This window comes from Herpailurus yagouaroundi, unplaced genomic scaffold, assembly GCF_014898765.1.
Source record: "Herpailurus yagouaroundi ecotype Mexico unplaced genomic scaffold, PumYag 206, whole genome shotgun sequence".
Taxonomy (NCBI): domain Eukaryota; kingdom Metazoa; phylum Chordata; class Mammalia; order Carnivora; family Felidae; genus Herpailurus; species Herpailurus yagouaroundi.
The window spans coordinates 6196809-6216553 of record NW_024412437.1 but is presented as its reverse complement, the minus strand read 5'-3'; the positions used below and the strand labels follow the sequence as shown (position 1 = coordinate 6216553).

At 40.2% G+C, this 19745-nt stretch overlaps 1 long non-coding RNA gene across 2 annotated transcripts in view; it reads right to left on the bottom strand.

Moving 5' to 3' along the window:
* Positions 1–19505, bottom strand: part of LOC121015222 (uncharacterized) — a 30985-nt gene extending 11480 nt beyond the window's left edge. For both annotated transcript variants that reach the window (XR_005783704.1, XR_005783705.1), the window contains exons 1-2: positions 19443–19505; positions 19205–19333 (exon numbers count right to left, since the gene is read on the bottom strand). This is a non-coding gene — a long non-coding RNA (uncharacterized LOC121015222). The remainder of the gene's footprint in view (positions 1–19204; positions 19334–19442) is intronic.
* Between the last annotated feature and the right edge of the window lie 240 nt (positions 19506–19745).

Here is a 19745-nt window from a genome sequence, read left to right as displayed (position 1 = left end):
TTTTTTTTTTTTTTTTTTTTTTTTTTTTTTTTTTTTTTTGTCTATAGATGTCATAACCTACTGTTGGTGCTTGAAATTACTAACAGGCATTTTCAAGTAAGTAGCAAAGGCAGTCAAAGACATTAGTGTGTTCTTGCATTTGAGGGCATAATCACAGTTCTGTAAATATGCCTTATGGCACAATGTTGGTGATGAAATGTTACACAGCCTTTAAAATGATGGTGGTAAAGGATATGTGAGAACTGGAAACAATGTGCATGATATATTAAATAAAAATATAGAATGCTGGAACAAGTAAATATCCACATGCAAAAAAAAATGAATCTAGACATAAACTTTCTACTCTTCATAAACGATTAACTCCAAATGAGTCATAGACAGACAGTTAGGTCATAAATCTAAAACTCAAAATTATGAAACACTTAGAACAAGACATAGGAAAAAATCTAGGAGATCTTGGGTTTGGCAGTGCGTTTTTCATACAGCACCAAAAAACACAATCCATGAGAGAAGGAATTAATAGTAGAATTCATTAAAATTACAGTCTTCTGCTCTGCAAAAGACATTGTCAAGAAATTTAAAAGACAAGCCACAGACGGGGAGGAAATATTGGCAAAAGACATATCTGATTAAGGTCTGTTAACAAAAATATCCAAAGAACAATTAAAACTCAACAGTAAGAAAACAACCCAATTAAAAATGATTAAAGATCTTAAGAAACCTCACCAAAGAAGATACAGATGTGGCAAATAAACATTTGAAAAGATGCTATATCATCAGGAAAGTCAAATTAAAAAAAATTTGTTAGGGGCGCCGGGGTCAATCAGTCCATTAAGCGTTGGACTCCTGATTTTGGCTCAGGTCATGATTTCACGGTTCCTGAGATCAAGCCCTGCACTGGGCTCTGTGCTGACAGTGCAGAGCTTGCTTGGGTTCTGTCTCTCCCTCTCTCTCTGCCCCTCCCCTGCTAGCATGCACTTCCTCTCTTTCTCTCTCTCAAAATAAATACATAAATATTAAAAAAAAATTAGGGGTGCCGGCGTGGCTCCGTGATCGAGCGCCCGACTTTGGCTCAGGTCATGATCTCACAGTTCATGAGTTTGAGCCCCATGTCAAGCTCTGTGCTGACAGATCGGAGCCTGGAGCCTGCTTCGGATTCTGTGTCTCCCTCTCTCTCTACCCCTCCCACCCTCTCTCCCTCAAAAATAAATAAACATTAAACAAATTTTTTTTAAAAAATTAAAAAATGAGATACTTCTACATGCCTGTCACAATGGCCAAAACCTAACATACTAACTAACACCAAATGCTGGTGTCGACGTGGAGCCACAGGAATTCTCATTCCTTGCTGGTGGGAATGCAAATGGCGCAGCTGCTTTGAAAAACAGTATGGCAGTTTCTTAAAAAAATAGACATACTTTTACCATGCAACCCAGCAATCACACTCTCCGCTATTAACTTTATGTCCACCCAAACCCCTGCACACAAGTGCTGATAGTAGCTTCATTCATAATTGCCACAATCTGGAAGTTCTTCAATAGGTGAATGGATAATGAGACTATGGCACATCCATACCATATATCCAGGATAGGAATATTATTCAGCACCCCCCCCCAAAAAAAGTGATCAATGAAGCCACAAAAAGACTTGGCAAGGGAGATCCTAAATGAAAGAAGCCAGACTGGGAAGGCAACATACTTATTCCAACCACATGACATTCTAGAAAAGGCAAAACTGTGGAGACAGTAAAAAGATCTGGTGTGGAAGGACTCAAAAAGTGCAGCACAGAGAATTTTTAGGGCGGTGAAACTATTCAGTATGATTGATTCTATAATGATGGATATACGTCATACATTTTTCTAAACCCGTAGAAAATGCAGCACCAAGAGTGAATCTTGGACTTTGGGTGAACTATGGACTTTGGGTGGTTATGGTATATCAGTGTAGACTCCACAGTTGTGAGGTTTCTAGGTGGCTCAGTCCTGACCGACTGGATTTCAGCTCAGGTATGAGCTCATGGTTTGTGAGCTCCAGCCCCATGTCAGGCTCTGTGCTGAGAGCATGGAGGCTGCTTGGGATTCTGTCTCTCCCTCTCTCTCTCTGCCCTTCCCCTGCTTGCTCTCTCTCTCTCTCTCTCTCTCAAAATAAATAAATAAACTCAAAAAAATTGCAACATATGTACCACTCTGGTGGGGGATGCTCATAATAGGTGAGGTTATGCATGTATGGGAGCAAGGAGTGTATTGGAAACCTTTGAACCTTTTGTTCAGTTTTTCTGTGAATCTAAAAGTGCTTTAAAAAGATAAAGATTTTATATATATGACATATATATACCTAACTTGCAGCATCTTATACTTATAACTGTTTAAAATGCATATTAAAAAATATTGGGACAATATATAACATCTATTATATTAGAATCATGTGGTTGTGTATTATTAACTTCCTTCAATTTCATTAATATTGCTATAATATATCACGTGTTTAAAATAAATGAACAAAGTAATAAAACTACACTAAGGTGAAATTATGTCCTAAATTTCAAAGATTTTAGTGGCTTCAAAAGATACAAACCTAAATACTCAGTTGACTGTAGCCCTGACTTACCTTCTCTTTTCTATTCACCAATGCTGTGCAATATTCCCTACGGAAGTTAGGAATATTTTCCCTTCCCAACTCACCCAGCCATCAGAACAATGCTTATTTCATGAGGCTTTTGTGAAAATCACCTATTTGGTTTCTGTCTACAGCCCCTCTTGTAAGGGTCTGACGTAACTCAGCACAGGGAACTGATGTCTAAGGGATACACATGGATGGTGGCAATCAGCTGTTAGTGATGAAAACTCTCTTCCTCTCCGGATAAAAACACTCATTCAAAAATGGGAGTGCCATTCACTAGTTTATCATTAAAAGTACCTGCTAACAGAGTGACCAACTCTCTTTGTACGTTAGGACTGTGGGCAGGTGGGTGGAGGTGCCAGGCTTTAAAAGTGGGACCAGTACAGGAGCGCCTGGGTGGTTCAGCTGGTTGAGCGCCCAACTTCGGCTCAGGTCATGATCTCATGGTTCCTGGGTTTGAGCCCCGCGTCAGGCTCTGTGCTGACAGCTGGGGGCTTGGAACTTGCTTCAGATTCAGATTCTATGTCTCCCTATCTCTCTGCCCCTCCCTCACTCATGCTCTGTCCCTCTGTCCCTCTGTCTCTCTCTCAAAATAAATAAACATTAAAACTGGGACCAGTCCTGGGTAAACTGAGGCAAATAGGTCACCCCACCATCTAAGTACCCGGCACTGTTTTAAGTAATTTATGTGTACTATATTATTTAATTTCCCACGTTGAAATCCCAACTTAGACTCCAGCTGAGATCCTCAATATATATGGGGTCAGGATGAGCAGTGTGGGAGATCTTGACATTATGTAGACACCAGGTAGCTGAGTTCAATGAATGGTATACATGTCCCTTCCTTCTTTCCTTCTTTCTTTCTTCCTTTTTATGTGGTTCACACTATGCTGTGCAAATTTTATGACAATGTATATGCTTTTTATGGAATTAATTTGTTTCTAACTAAAACTGTTTCATGTTCATTATAGAGAAATAAAAATACAGAAAAGCATAAGGAAGAACACTGAAGTCACAAGTTCTCTCCCACCTCAGGGACACTGTTCCTAAGCTTGGCTCATTCTCCCTGAAGTCTTGGTTGGAAAAAACCCTCCCTGTCAACCAGACCCCAAGAGGACTCTTCGCACTGATATACTCTGTCACTCTACCTTGTTGCATGGTCCCCAGAAGAGCTTCTAACTTGGAATTGGCTTTCTACATATTTAATTATACCTTGTTAATCATCTGTCTCTACCATGAACAAGTAAATTCCATAAGATCAAAGTTCTCATCGTCTTACTTATTACTGACGGCCAGGGCCCAAGCCTGCAACTTGAACGAGGCACACCCACAAGCCCTCCAGGCTGCAATAATCAGTGTCAACGGTCTGCTAGTGCATTAATTACTTCCTGCAAACATTCTCCACCTTTCATAGAGTGATGATCGTTATATTTTTGTTGCCTTACACCTTTTTGTTTGCACTTACAGTTGCAAGCATTTTTATGGGAGAGTGTCAAATGTGAACATTGTTTTAATGGTTATCATATACCATCTTACAACCATATCACCACTTATAAACAAGTACTCGGCTCTTGAATTTTTAGCTTCTTTTTAATCTGTTGCTATTGAAATTATTGGTATGTTTATTTAACAAATACTGGCCGGGTGTGTGCCCTGCGCTGCCAACACTGTGCTTGGCATTTAGCTACGGAAATAAGAAAGATAGAGCTGTTGCTGTTCACATGGAAGTTAGAATATAGAGAAAAGACAGACTCTCAATACATGTCTGTAAATGTTTGGAGGAGAGTGAGGACCTATGAGTGATATGTAAGCATATTGGTGGGGGGAGGGAGTTTTGGAGTCAACCAAACTTCTGTTCTTCTGTGGGAATAGAAGGAAAGTAGTCCTGGAAGAGGGATATTTAAACTTAGTAAGAGGTGAAGATACATAGGATCTAGCTGAGAGAAGAAAAGGTTTGCGGCAGAATATTTCAGGCAAAGGAAAAAGCAAGAGCAAAGGTCCTGAGGCAGCCTAGAGTGTACTGAATGTGATGAATTGAAGGTTGACCCATGGTATAGATAAAAGAGGAGAGACTAGTATCATCCTATATAAACCATTGCTCCAATGTTTATTTATGTATTTAGAATAGATTGCTTGAATGAGAAAGAATGAAATATGGCCCTTTGTAGCAACGTGGATGGAACTGGAGAGTTTGATGCTAAGTGAAATAAGTCATACGGAGAAAGACAGATACCATACGCTTTCACTCTTATGTGAATCCTAAGAAACTTAACAGAAACCCATGGCGGAGGGGAAGGGAAAAAAAAAAAAAAAGAGGTTAGAGTGGGAGAGAGCCAAAGCATAAGAGACTCTTAAAAACTGAGAACAAACTGAGGGTTGATGGGGGTGGGAGGGAGGGGAGGGTGGGTGATGGGTATCGAGGAGGGCACCTTTTGGGATGAGCACTGGGTGTTGTATGGAAACCAATTTGACAATAAATTTCATATATTAAAAAAAAATAGAATAGATTGCTTGAAATGAAATAATTGGAGTGAAGTTATGGACTTCCCAAAAGTTTCCTGATAAAACCAAAGTACTTTTCAGAAAGTTTATGCCAATTTATGTTTCTATAGAATGTATATGACATTGTCTGTCTTTCTCACTTTAACCTCTGGCATTTCAAATATTCCACTTTCTTAATGAACTATTGAATGTGTTAGTCACTGGAGCAAAAAAAAATAACAATATCCTTTAAGATTTAGTGCAAGAGGTATGTCTAAACATCTTTTCTGATTAACCTCTTACTCAACTACAATAATTCCTTACAGTGTATTTCTCCAAGATGAACATATTCACTTTATCCCATATTATTTTGCAGTTGTAATTCTGATGCTTTGCCTTTCTTTTTTTCTGCTGCTTAATCTGTCTTTTTTCCCAATTAGACAAAAAGCCTCATGAGGCCAGTTCAGTACAATTCAATTCAACTAATAGTTATCGCAGTCTTACTTTGTTTTTTTTTTTTTTTAATGTTTATCTATTTTTGAGGCGGGGGGGGGGAGAGAAAGGGAGAGAACACAAGTGGGGGAGGGGCAGAGAAAGAGGGAGAGAGAATCCCAAGCAGGCTCCACACTGTCAGTGCAGAGCCTAATGTGGGGCTCGAAACCACGAACTGTGAGATTATGACCTGAGCTGAAACCAAGAGTCAGACGCTCAACCGACTGAGCTACCGAGGTGCCCCGCTTTCTTACTTTGTAGAAGGGGTACTGCAAAGTGCTGAGTCAAAGAAAAACCAAAATTCATGATCTTTGTCCTCAGAGGAAGGTAACACTTGCACAGTTAGCAAAGCCAGAAGGCAAATCCGTCACTCATTCCTTCATACAATAAGTAATGGATAATTAGTGATAAGTAATAATAAAATAAAATTTCAGAATAATGTATTGCAACTCAGGAGAGACAGAGTTTAGGAGTGGCCAGGGAGACCAGAGAAATACTTGTGAATCAGATGATCAGAGCTAAGGGTTGATGAATCAGTAGAAAGGCGGACATGGGTGGGGAAAATGCACTATTGACATAGGAAACGGAGGTCATAGGTGAGAAAACATAGCATGCCTATTGAGGCTGAATTAGAAAAGTTTATTGAGATTGCTGGCCAAGCAATGACATAGATTCCCGAATGGCATGCTGAGTTAGGATGTTATTTTATAATTAATGATTTTTTCTTAAAAGTTTTGCAAAAACAGCAAGGAGATGATTCCCTGTTAACAAAAGTCCATAGCAGGGCACCTGGGTGGCTCAGTTGGTTAAGCATCTATTTGGCTCAGGTTATGATCTCACAGTTCGTGGGTTCGAGTCCTGCAATGGGCTCTCTGCTGTCAGCACAGAGCCCGCTTCAAATCCTCTGTCCTCTTCTGTCTCTGCCCTTCCCCTGCTTGTGCTCTCTCTCTCTCTCTCTCTGTCTCTCTGAAAAATAAATAAATAAGCTTAAAAAAAAAGTCCATAGCAATTTTGTGGTTGCTACGATATTCACTGATAACAATATTTCCAAGGGCACAGCTAAATTTCCATTGCCACACATTATTTCCAAACACAGTTTACCTTTATTTGTAGCAAATCATGATATCATAAACACTAAATTCCTTACACCCTGTCCCAGGTCAACCTTGAGCTGCTTGCTTCTAATGATGTGGAGGTGTGTTATCTTCACTGGGGATGATTCCCATTAAGGGGGAAGTACTCCCTGTCAGCAGGTGGGCATACCAAGTGACAAGAGAGGTGATGATTCATCTAATTTTGAACTCACCCACTGTTTGATGGCAACATCCACAAAAGAATGAGGCAATTGGACCGCTAACCCAGACACCTGCTACATTGACAGCTCTCTGTTATTCCAAATATAGGACAGCGTGGTCTGACAACTCTACATGGGGGCTGGGAAAGGAACAGGTGGTAAAATGAATGTGATTACCTGAATGCATGTTTTCACAGAGGATCATGTTTCCACCAATCATTCAGACATTCATTCGGCAAATATTTAAGAGCCTTCTATACAATATGTGTTTTGTGAGACGCGGGTGAATAGATGATGATCATTCTATAAGTCCTACCTTCTGGAATTTTATAGGCTAATAGCAGAAAAATTTCCTTTTGAAAGCGACACGCTTTAGGTGGGTTGATTTATGTGAACTCGATACTTCAGTCTTCAAAGTCTTACTTTGTCCACGAAATGGTCACACACACACACACACACACACACACACACACGCATGCCCCACCCCCATTTTGTCTAGTCTAATTGTCCATTTGGCCCTAGAGAGTGGAAAAACTAATTGACTTTTCCTATGCCTCTCTGCACAGATCGGGTTGATCTGGGTTGCAGCTGTGGTTTAATTTGCGAATGTGCAATTGAAAATAAAACTTATTGGATTACAGCCCCCGACCAACTTTTTGGCAAACTGACAGCATTGGCCAAACATATGAGGGTCATATAGTAATTAGAGAAATGATTACAACTTCCAGAGGAATATCCTGGTCATATCAATGGGGGGACTTTGCTGTGGTTTGTTTTAACTATATCCCCAGCCTCTCAGGATGAAGTCAACCTAATAGTCTTCTGGATTCTGCCCTCTCTGGCACATTCATTTTCTCCACATCTGTATGAGAGGCCCTCACCAATCTTTCATTTATTTAAGCAAAACAAAAAAAAAAGTAAACTATAAAGAATACTTTCTTTCCTTGCCTATGTTTGATAAATGCTAGTCTTTGCCTTTTAATTCATCAGATTACGATTAGGGAGAAACTCAATTAGAAATATCCTTGTGCCCTGGTTGTCAAATTCATCTCTCTTAAACTTTAGAAATAGGTGTCTCCAAAGGGACTCATAGTTTATGGATGAAAGAACACAACCTGGTATGCTTTCCTAGGTACTGAGCATTTTTACACTAGACTGAGAGTCATTCTATTCCTTCCTTCCCTCCTTCCCTGTCTACCTTCCTTCTCCCCTTCCTTCCTTCCTGATCTCCTTCCTTCCTTTGTTCCTTCTCTTTCTTCCTTCTCTTCTTTCTTCCTTCCTTCTCCCTTCCTTCCTTCACCCTTTCCTTCCTTCCCTCCCTCTCACCTTCCTTCTTTCTTTCCTTCCTTCCTTCCTTCTCTCCTTTCTTCCTTTGTTCCTTCTCTCCTTCCTTCCTTCTCTCCTTTCTTCCTTCCTCCTCCCCTTCCTTCCTTCATCCTTTCCTTCCTTTCCTCCCTCTCTCCTTCCTTCCTTCTCCCCTTCCTTCCTTCCCTCCCTCTCTCCTTCCTTCTTTCTTTCCTTCCTTCATTCCTTCTCTCCTTCCTTCCTTTGTTCCTTCACTCCTTCCTTCATTCATCCCTTCCTTCTCTCCTTTCTTCCTTCCTTCCTATTCTCCTTTCTTCCTTCCTTTCATCTTCTTCCTTTGCTACTCAATGCAGTGATTCCTTCAGGATTGTTACGACTGGGGTTGAATCTGCACATTAAGTGGCATTAGACTCACAGGTGCCTCCTCTGTGTTTGCTCTGGGTGAGTGCTCCCTCTCATCACATCCCATAATACATCACTCTAAGCTCTGTCTGCTGTTCTACCCCCTCAGTGGCAGAGCAGCAGCAGCAAAGCCTTTACTCAGATTGGTGTCCTCACTCCAAACTTCCATTTATCAAGTTACAGTCACAGAAAGCTTAGAGAGGCACAAGGGAGACTCTTCCATGTAGGGCTGAGTAGACTCAGAAGCCAACTTTTACATAAGTGACATCTCTGTCCTTGCACACGTTCACAAAAGAAGATTTGGACTATTTTTGCTCTGCCTATTCCCCAGTAGAATTTTGAATGACTTGACGATAAAGGATGCAGTGGTCCCTCAAAGCACGTGTTGCCTGCTTTGCCCAGGTCAAGCAGTTTATAGAATTTGAAAGTGTATGTGTTTTAACTCATTACAAAGAGACCAAATAAAACTTATGTACTGTTCTCTGATCTCCATGTTAACTGAAATCAGAGCACCATTGTGACAAGAAAGGTGACAAACAGAGATGCTGCCTAAATCGGGGGGGGGGGGGGAATACAAAGTGCGTTTACGTTGTAGATTTCTTGATGCTGCTACAAGAATGAATACATTATTGTGCTTTTCGCAAATGAGTGTTCCTAGAAATCAAAGAGGGATGGGCTTGTTCAGGACATTTGCGGTGGCGCAGTTTGCTTTTTGATTTGTCTGGCAGAGGTCTGCTGAAAAGAGAGAAGCAGGGGTTGCAGGAAAGGAGAAATGAAACAGGGACGAGGGAAAATTAATTTGAAGGTCAAATGACATACCCTAGTTCCCCCGACACTTATTTTAGTAGCTGATTCATGCTCAATACAGTCGGCGGTTCTCCCACACGACAGTGAGCAATTGCAAGAGAATAACTCCACAGGCTGACAGAGACAGACAAAGAGGGTTAATAAGCAGAAAACTTAAAGAAATCTGCTTAGATCTATTGTTGGACACCCAGTATAGTTCACCTGAAGCAACCACCTCAGCCTCTTTTTTTGTTTTGTTTTGTTTTTCTTCCTTTTTCTTCCTTTTTCAGTGTCTGTCAGTAACCCGGCAAGCTCTAATGACCAAAGAAGCAAATCCAATCATATATTTTCTGACATCGGGTTTAGCACTGTGGTATTCGGGGTGATGGTAGAGTGGGTAGACCCACTCTTATGGGTCTAAAAAACTAGCATTTTTTAGAATGAACTTCTTTTTTTTTTAATTTTTTTTTTAACATTTATTTATTTTTGAGACAGAGAGAGACAGAGCATGAACAGGGGAGGGGCAGAGAGAGAGGGAGACACAGAATCTGAAACAGGCTCCAGGCTCTGAGCGGTCAGCACAGAGCCCGATGTGGGGCTAGAACTCATGGACCGTGAGATCATGACCAGAGCCAAAGTCGGACGCTTAACCGACCGAGCCACCCAGGCGCCCCTAGAATGAACTTCTAATAAGAGTTCCAACTACTATAAAATGGAATTTCTTAAATGAAGAAAAAAAAACCCTAAAATATTTGGGGAGCCATAAAGCATGAAACTAAGTTGTTTTTTGACCTAGATGCCAAGTAGAGATCGTGGAGATAAGACTTTATTCTACTAGGACAAATACATTTTGAATTGATGCAAGAATTAAGTTTATTTCTTTCAGTAATTTACTAGGATTGCTGCTATTATCATAAAGAAGACAGATGTGTTTAACAACTTTTGCAAAGACAAAGGAGAGTGTATGGATCGGCTAAAGGTGGAAAGTATGATGAGCTAGCCAGTGAGAGAAGAATTCAGGATTCTTGTATCTTTAGCCAAATAATTTTATTCTCAATTTAAATCAAGTGGGGTAAGGTAATCAAATGATAAATCAGTTGCTCTTAACTGCCTTTTCCCAAAGCTCTTTGTAAATTTGAGCACTTATTCCATTGCGATTTTTTTGTTCCCTTATTTTCTACCTCGATACTGGATTGTGAGCTACCAGGTGTCAAATAGCACATCGTATTTTTCCCTTACTCCCCAGATTCCAGCAACCTGCCAGGTTTTCATTAAGTGCCCGATACCCGATTTAGGGGATGGATCAAATAAAGCCTGTGTAACAAGATCTATCTACTTCTGGGATGGATTTAGATATATGAGTGGTAACATTTGAAAAAAATGCAGTGATGACACAATAAATTGGAGGTACAAACAATATTCCAATGAGAGCAATTTGTTCTCAGATGTTCAGTAAGGAGATCTGTGGGGTATTGGAGCATAATATCACAACTGCCCGTGCTAAATATCATATGCGCAGTAGCATTAACATATCAAGACACTGTCACACTGGCTACACTTCCTAAATTTCGCCACACTTCTATTGTTACCATTTTACAAATGAAAAAAAAAAATCTCTATATATTCCAGGTCCTTCTGACACATACTATCTTAAAATTGTACAATAACCATGAGGAAGTTATTCTTAATTCTCTTTTATAGATAAGACATCTAAAAATCAGAGAGGTTAAAAAATATGTCCAGATTCTACACACGGTGAATGGTAAAGCTGAGAGTAGAATCTATGCATGTGAGATTTTTATTAGCATTGTGTTTGTGGTCCGTGTTATTACATGTACCTCTGTTCACTTTATCATATGTACAGGATCATATTGTAGAAACATACAAACAGGTTTGCTTGTATATACGTTTCATATTTTTGGTGAATACCTAGGAAGGATGTGCACATTTTCAACTTTATCATGAAATTAGCTTCCAAAATGGTGACACTAATTGTACCCTGTCTTCGGCAAAGTTTCCGTTGTTGGATACCTCCGCCCCCGCTCCCCCCCACCCCCAGTCCCGCAGACTGTGGACAGGGAACATGAGGCGTGATCAATATCCTTGCTCTCTCCTGACCCTGTGGGGCCATGCTTCACTCAGACCTCAGCCAGATCCCGGGAAACCTGGTGTTTTCACTGGAGGATGCTTGCATATTGCTTTTGCTTGCCTTTCCTTGTCTGAGTTCATGAGAATTTTCAACCCAACAAAAGCCAGAGTTCTTGTCCACAGAATAGATTACAATCTATCAGTGGGAGAAGGACAATGCAGCTGGTACACACAAGCTCAGTCCTTGTTCATAAACACTTGTTGGCCTTTAGAACACTTGTGACCGACAACAGGCTATGTTTATACAGCTCCTTCCAAAAATAAAATTCAGGAAAAAAAAAATCAGTAAAGCCATAATGTCACAATTTCCCGAACTCAGAAACGTAGTGATGTTTTTGTTTTCGATCTGGAAAAGTTCCCCATTGAGAAATAAGGTCCTAGATACTAAAGGAAAGAATGGATTCTAAATGCAGTAAAACACACGAAATGCAGAAAGGAATGTGGTCTCCTCCAGAGACACAGAAGCTGCAGGGAGGATGTCCTTAGATTTATTTCATTCTGGATTCGTTTATCCCACAAAATACAGGTGCCTTCTTGTAAAAGCACATAAAGAAGCCCAACAGTAAATCTTAGTCCTCCTAATATTGATCTGAAAATGCATAATTGACTTGTTTATATACACGTGCTTTAAGAAAGGATGCCATTGATTCAAACCAGTTGAGCTCATTAGCCCTGTTGACTCATTATTGATCAATAAACTGACTTTCTCTCATGATGTTTCTCTCAATCCTAGGAAGAAACAGAGTTCAGTGTTAAAAAAAAAAAAAAAAAGTCAATAGCTTTCAATGCCACTGAACCAAAGTATTCACTTTAGCTTTCTGTTTTGAACTTTGTTTATTCTTATTTTTCATGGCACAAGAAATATATTTGTATTATAATATTTAAAATACAGAAATAAAGAAAACCAAACAAAAACAGTTTACTACGCCCCATTCCACCACCTTCTGCTGAGGTTATCACAGCTTTTAATTTGGTGTGGATCTTTTTTTTTTTTTTTTTTAATTTTTTTTTTCAACGTTTATTTATTTATTTTTGGGACAGAGAGAGACAGAGCATGAACGGGGGAGGGTCAGAGAGAGAGGGAGACACAGAATTGGAAACAGGCTCCAGGCTCTGAGCCATCGGCCCAGAGCCTGACGCGGGGCTCGAACTCACGGACCGCGAGATCGTGGCCTGGCTGAAGTCGGCCGCTTAACCGACTGCGCCACCCAGGCGCCCCTAAAACTGCTTTCTATGTATCTATTTAGAAGTGCGGTACATGGTTTATATTTTTCATATCTTTACCTATGTGACATAATGTATTATTCTATAACTTGCTTTCATATTCTTAACAACATACCTTAGAAACATGAAATTATTTTATTTTTTTTAAAGTTCATTTATTTTGAGAGAGAGAGCCAGAGGGTGAGGAGGAGAGTGGCAGAATAAGAGAGAGAGAGAGAGAGAAAAGAATCCTGAGCAGACTGTGTCGGACTCGGCACAGAGCCCGATGTGGGGCTCGAACTCACCGAACGTGAGATCATGACCTGAGCTGAAACTGAGAGTCGGACGCTTAACCGGCTGAGCCACCCAAGTGCCACCTTTAATTATTTTAAATGGTTGTATGATAATCTACAGTAATGGGTACACTCTGGTTCATTTTACTATTCTTCTAATAACAGACATTTAGATTGTGGCTAATTTTTGCGACTATGCTCACAATGCTGCAGTTAAGTACCCTAGTGCTTTCCTAGAATGCTTCTTTCTGTCAGAAATTCCCAGATAAGCTGACTATTCAAATACAACTGTATAATGTATGCATTATTAGTTTAAACTGAAGGGGAGGGAAGAGTGGTTACAGGTAATAATTATTGCCAACTTTTGCTAAGTACCGTTTATCAGCTACTACTTAAGTTCCTTACATGCATTAACTACATGACCTCTAAAATGACCCTTTAATGTAGCTACTATTGTTAGCCTTGTTTTACATATAGGGAGACTGAGGCATAGAGAAATTAATTACACTGCTAAAAGCCATAAAACCAGCAAATGAAAGAAGAGATTTGAACCCATATATAATTCCTGTAGCCTATATTTTTAACCATTATGCCGCATGGCCTCCCAACGTGACTCTATAAGGAATTACTAAAGGAGTTTGTAAAAGTTCTTGGGTAATTTCAGGGTCTATAGTTATTTTTGGATGGGGCGAGGGTGTGTGGGATTTATGTGGTGACGTGTGAAGTGTATAAGAACTGTAAATTAGAAGGGGACACAAAGGCTCTGTCAGCCCAGATGAAGGAGATTTATAGGGAGTAGCTAAGGAAATAAAAGTTTTAAAAATATTCACACGGACTCCAGTGACACAGCTTTATTCTTTACACATGTGTCCCTGGAAGGTACTTTACCAATGTTACTTTCAAAGGATATTGAGGATCCAGAATGCATCCAGGAGAAAGGAAAAAAGTGCCTGAAGTGATAGAAAGTGAAGTCCTCGGAATAAAAGCTGGAGAGAACTGTTCAATGGGCAGTAATTACTAGCTGGGTCCATGGTCCTGCCCTCTGTGCAGTGGTGAAAATCAAGATGAAAATTTTGTTTTGTTTAGTTTTGTTAATTTCCAAAAAAAAAAATGTTTATTTATTTTCTTTGAGAAAGAGACAGAGCACGAGTGGGGGAGGGGCAGAGAGAGAGGGAGACACAGAGTCCGAAGCAGGCTTCAGGCTCTGAGCGGTCAGCACAGAGCCCGACACAGGGCTCGAACCCACGAACCGTGAGATCATGACCTGAGCTGAAGTTGGATGCTTAACCGACTGAGCCACCCAGGTGCCCCAAAGATGAAATTTTTGAAACACACTCCTTCTGAGATGCTGCCTGTTATGGAATAAGGGAGATGAGACCCGGGACAAATACTTATAGTATGATACAGGGGTTATACAGACAAAAAGGAACAAATGGTATGAAACATATAAGGCCCCCCCAACTTGTGCCAAACACTGTCCACAGACTCACCTCACTTAATTCCCGCGAGTGGCCATCATCATAGCTAAGGAGACAGACAAATGCTCTGAGTTTTGAAACGGTGTACTATGATGTAACACTGATAACTTTGATTCAAACCCCAAATCTGCCTCACCCCAAAGCTCAAATGCTTCTTAGCCACTCCCTCACTCCTTTGGAAAAGAGAAGAAAACTGGAAAATAATGACTCTTTTCAAATAAATGAAGAGTTCTTATAAGAGGTCCATAGCATGGATGGTTCAACTGAGGAGATTGCAGATGAATGTACTGAGAATCTTTGTATTAGATGAAAAATGCTCTATAAAGAGAAGAAGGCTCATTCTAAGAAAGCATATGTAGGGCTAGTATGTGTGTGGTTTTATCTAGTAGACTCATATTCCTTGTTAAAATATTGACCTATGTCCAAGTCCAAATTGTTTCCTACATAGCTACTGTTCAGGCCCCCCAACTAGCTCACAATGCCGTGGCTTATCCCCAACTCCCTCCCCATTACCCAGCAAAACATGGTCGTAGGATGGAGAACAACATTGGCCCTCCAGAATCCTTCTTCAGAGCAATGGCTGTCCATTCTGGTCAGTTGGCCCCCATGCCAAACCAACTGTTGTCATTGGAATACAAGTCCCATATATAACCATCCAACCTCAGATGCTCAGGCAGACACCTGTATCATGTTCTCTCTCCAGGTCCCTTTCACGTCTGTAAACATTATTTTATGCGCTCAGTAAGGTATTTATAAGTTTGAATTTCCATCAGGTGCTGAATTAAAGCCAGAGAGGTTGTTTTTTAAAAAGTGGGTTTTTATATCCTCATTTCATTCTCCTTTTCATTATCAGCAGGCCTAAAAGAATAGTCATTATATGGATCCTAATCTTAGGAATCCTAAACTTCACCATAATAGTGTCATATATCACTGCCATCTATGTAGCCTGTAAGAATTCACTGTGTAAAGCTTGAAATATTACAATTGTAATTTGAAATGTATTAAAAAAAAACCCTCAAACTGATACATAAAGACAATAAATAGAAACAATGCCAACAAACACAGATGAGCATTTTAACACACACAGTATAAAGTACCAAACACCACATAATTAGGCTTCCCGATCTTTATTGTAATCCAGTAATAAGGGGAAAGGGTGGGTGGCATTGACCTCTGGATTCCTCAATAAATATTCCACTGATGATTTTCCTCATTAAACTACACCCCATATATGGGGATATAAGGAAGAAAAGATTAGTCTAAGTAGGTGGCATGACCAGAAGCAGCCAGCGCAATCCCATAGGGGTTAATTTGTTCATCTGTCTTTCCTCTAAGGCCAGGAATCTTTTTTGAAACTCATAAAAGATAAATATTCCCAGAGAGATTGTGGACAAGAACAGCAAACATTTTAACCATCTTGCAGCTAGGACTTCTGGAGACTCCAGAAAGTCTATTGCTATGTGTTTGTATGTTGATGCAAGCACACAGCACAGAGTTGGGATACACAGTGTTTGTTGAGGTTAAGAAAAGCCAGTGGAAATAAACGCATACGAACTGAGGCTTTAGGCAAACTTGCTATCTTTCTCACACAGGGGAAAACAGCACTTCCAAATTTCCAATGCATTCCTGTGCCCACATCACTATTTACTTACAATAATTTTCAGCCGTAAATTTTAGCTTGCTTTTATGGTACCATTTGTAATGGGTCACTTATATTACCTCTCGTTCAGCTCCCATCTCTACCCCTCTCCCCTTTGCAAGAGTGGAAATAAAGAATTGAATTATTTAATCGAAGCGAAAACAGAAGTACATAAAATAGAAATCTGAATGGCTGCTCTGGTGTCCCCAGCGCATTATACACTTTGCCTTCTCTTACACAGCGCAGAATGTCACATATCCAACTTTTGATTCTCTGTATCTCTGCCCAGTGTGGTGGAAACTATCGTTTGGAAGTGACTCATGTCTTCTGCTTTCATAAGCTGTTTCGTGGTCCTTTCTAGGAGAGGAGAGCTAACCCATATCCCCCCGACAGCCTCAGTTGCATGCAGGCTGAGCCATCTTTGACATAGTGCTACCTTCTGCTGACAATATATGGTCCAAAATTGTCTCAGATGAATACAGGGTTTAAAAACTCCCAGTTGTTATAATTCTTGATTTAAAAAAAGTGTCTATTTATTTATTTTGAGAGAGAGAGAGAGAACATGAGCAGGGGAAGGGCAGAGAGAGAGAGAGAGAGAGAGAGAGGGAGAGAGAGAGAGAGAGAGAGAGAGAGAGAGAATCCTCAGTACACTCCATGCCATTAGTGCTGAGCCCAACATGGGGCTCGATACCACGAACTGTGAAATCATAACCTGAGCCAAAATCAAGAGTCAGACGCTTAACTGACTAAGCCACCCAGGACCCCCTTATAGTTCTTGATTTTAACCTTGAATTTAAATTATACACGAACTGGGTGATCTTGTCAAGTTATAGAATCTATTTCTTCATTTGCAACAGCATGATCTAGCTATTTTTTTCAAGTTAACGTGAGGATTAATTGAAATTATTCTTGGCATAGAGTCTATCTAGCACAATGCATGGTTCATGGTCATACTCAATAACTGTGTCTGGTACTAGTGTTGTTGTGCTAAAAACAACAAATACAACAATACAGGTTGATATCGCATTGCCAACATAACTTCTCAGTAAAAAAAGAGGCAAAGAATTCAGAGGTCGAGTTACAAAGTAGGGTAGATACCAACTCTTCCATTTTGGGGATGAGCAAATTGAGGCTGTAGAAAAAATAAATAGTGATCTTGATGTCTTTAATCTTTCAACTCTCATGCAGCCAAAATGATCCACTGTATTCTAAACACCACTGAGCGATCTGCGTGAAATGCCACATTATGAAGCTATGCTTGGCTGTTTATGAAATGTCTATATCATATTTCTCAAAGCCATGAAGTCCTGGCTGGTATGAGCTCAAAGAAATCATGTTCATTCTTAAAGCTCACGTTAATTTTAGCTAGAATAAGCCATATTTCAATAAGGAAAGGCAAGATCTGATGGCAAAAAAAAAAAGACAAATTTTAGTTATTCAAAATTTAAATTATTTTAAAGCAAAATTTTAAATATTAATATATTTACTGTTTTGTGTTTCACGGACAAGCTTTCATGTCACTGAGAAATCTATATAGGCCAATATCAGAGTCTCAAATCTTTGCTGAACTCATTCAAAGACTACCAGTTACCATATGCCTTCGCAACAGTAGCAAGGAAAGTCATTTCTTTGGAACACTCACTCACACCCACTCACACAAATACCACACACATGCACACACATGTGTACACACCCTCATACATACTCACACACATACTCACTTATATTCATGCATACTCACACACACACTCACACACAATGATACACATTCACATAGCCATTATGTGTTGATTATCCAAGAGCTACTAAAAAACTTGAACCAAATCTATGGTCATGTCTAGAATTATAAAACCTTTTGGTGTCCATTCTCATCTGAGTTAATGTTACCCTTGGCCTTAGCATCATACTTGACTTTTTCACCTGATTTCCCCTAGAAGTTGTTTTTCTTTTTTATTATGCATAGTTTTGTAAACTTCCTAAGACAGTTTGGTCAGAAGGCACTTCACTCTTGGTATCCTGGAGAGAACCCTTAATTGGGAGTCATAGACAGCCCTGCCTGTCTTGGCTAACCTATTTTGTTGAGTTGATTTATCTATTTTGAGAGACAGAGAAGTAGGGAAGGGGAAGAGAGAGAAAGAGAGAGAGAGAGAATCCTAAGCAGGCTTCCCACTGTCAGTGCAGAGACCGATGGGGGGCTCAAACTCATGAACCACGAGATTATGATCTGAGCCGAAGTCAAATACTTAACCAACTGAGCACCCAGGTGCCTCACATCTTCCCTAATTTAAAGTTAGGGGTTTCCCATTTCCAGTGTTTTCTCCTTCCAGCTGCCTAGTTGTTCAGAGAATCCCTTCCTTTGTTCAACAAACTGCCTTTCAAATTGGTCCTAACCTATGGAACAAAAGTATAAAACCGTTCTTGCCAATACATTATAATGAAACAGTTTAATTTGGGGGAAAATGCTGTGTTTGAAGAGGAGTTATATTTGACTACGTTTTTTTTAAAATATGTGTGGTCCATTGGGACCTCAGCAGCCCAGATCCAATGGCCTGCTTCCCTCTGTGGGGGCTAGGACTATAGCCTTACCATCTGACCCTCTCCCTGGAGCAGCCTAAGATGACAGGACCCATTCTGTTTCTTGCCAGTGGTGTGGCACGTGAAGAGACCTGCCCTTGGAATCACTATTCCCCTCTTAAAAGGACAAGTCAAGATCCAGTTTGTAGGAGACTCTGGGGCTTGCAGAACAATGTCTGCCTTCCCTCCCCACTACCATCATATGCCTATCTGGCTTAGAGTCCAGGCAAGAGGTGCCTGGGTGGTTCAGTTGGTTAAGCATCTGACTCTTGGTTTTGGCTCATCTTGGTTATGGCCATATTGAGATCCAGCTCAGCGTCTATGCTGACAGTGCAGAGCCTGCTTAGGATTCTCTCTCTCCTTCTCTTTCTGCCCTTCCCCCACTCATTCTCTCTCTCTCTCTCTCCCTCTCTCTCTCTCAAAATAAACAAACTTGAAAAGAAAAGAGTCCAAGCTAAGAAGCCCCACTCCCTCCCCACTCAGGACACACCTCTTTTCCTGGGACAGTGGAAAAAAGGAAGCAGCATGAATCCTGTCTTTTGTACTGGAAATCTGTTGTCTCTGCATAAAAGCCCATTCATGTAGCATGAAAGAAACCTAACTGATCCACTTTCAGAACCTGAAAAAAAAATTTCTTTTTTTTAAAAAATCAAAAAACAAACAAAAAAAGCCATTTGTCTTTGATCCAATTAGCACATCCACTGACCAGCTAAGCAAACTCAACTCACCAGGACATTCTAGATTGTTGTTTCCAAGATGAGTGATCCTCCCGTTAAGCTCTCTTAAGTTCCTTCCAGGTCTATTTAAGAATCTGTAATTGTATCCCAGTATCCTGCTTCTAAGCCAGGACTTTAGCTCATGGGTAAGGACAAAAATAATTTTTGTAGAGAACATGCCACGTGCAGCCCTCATCTCGGGAAAGACAAGGGATCTTCCTATTTGAGGTTAAGTGTCACTAGCTGATGTCTCAATAAATATTCACTGTCAAAAATTACGGTGCGAGGGATTTAAAACAAACCTTGTGGGTGACT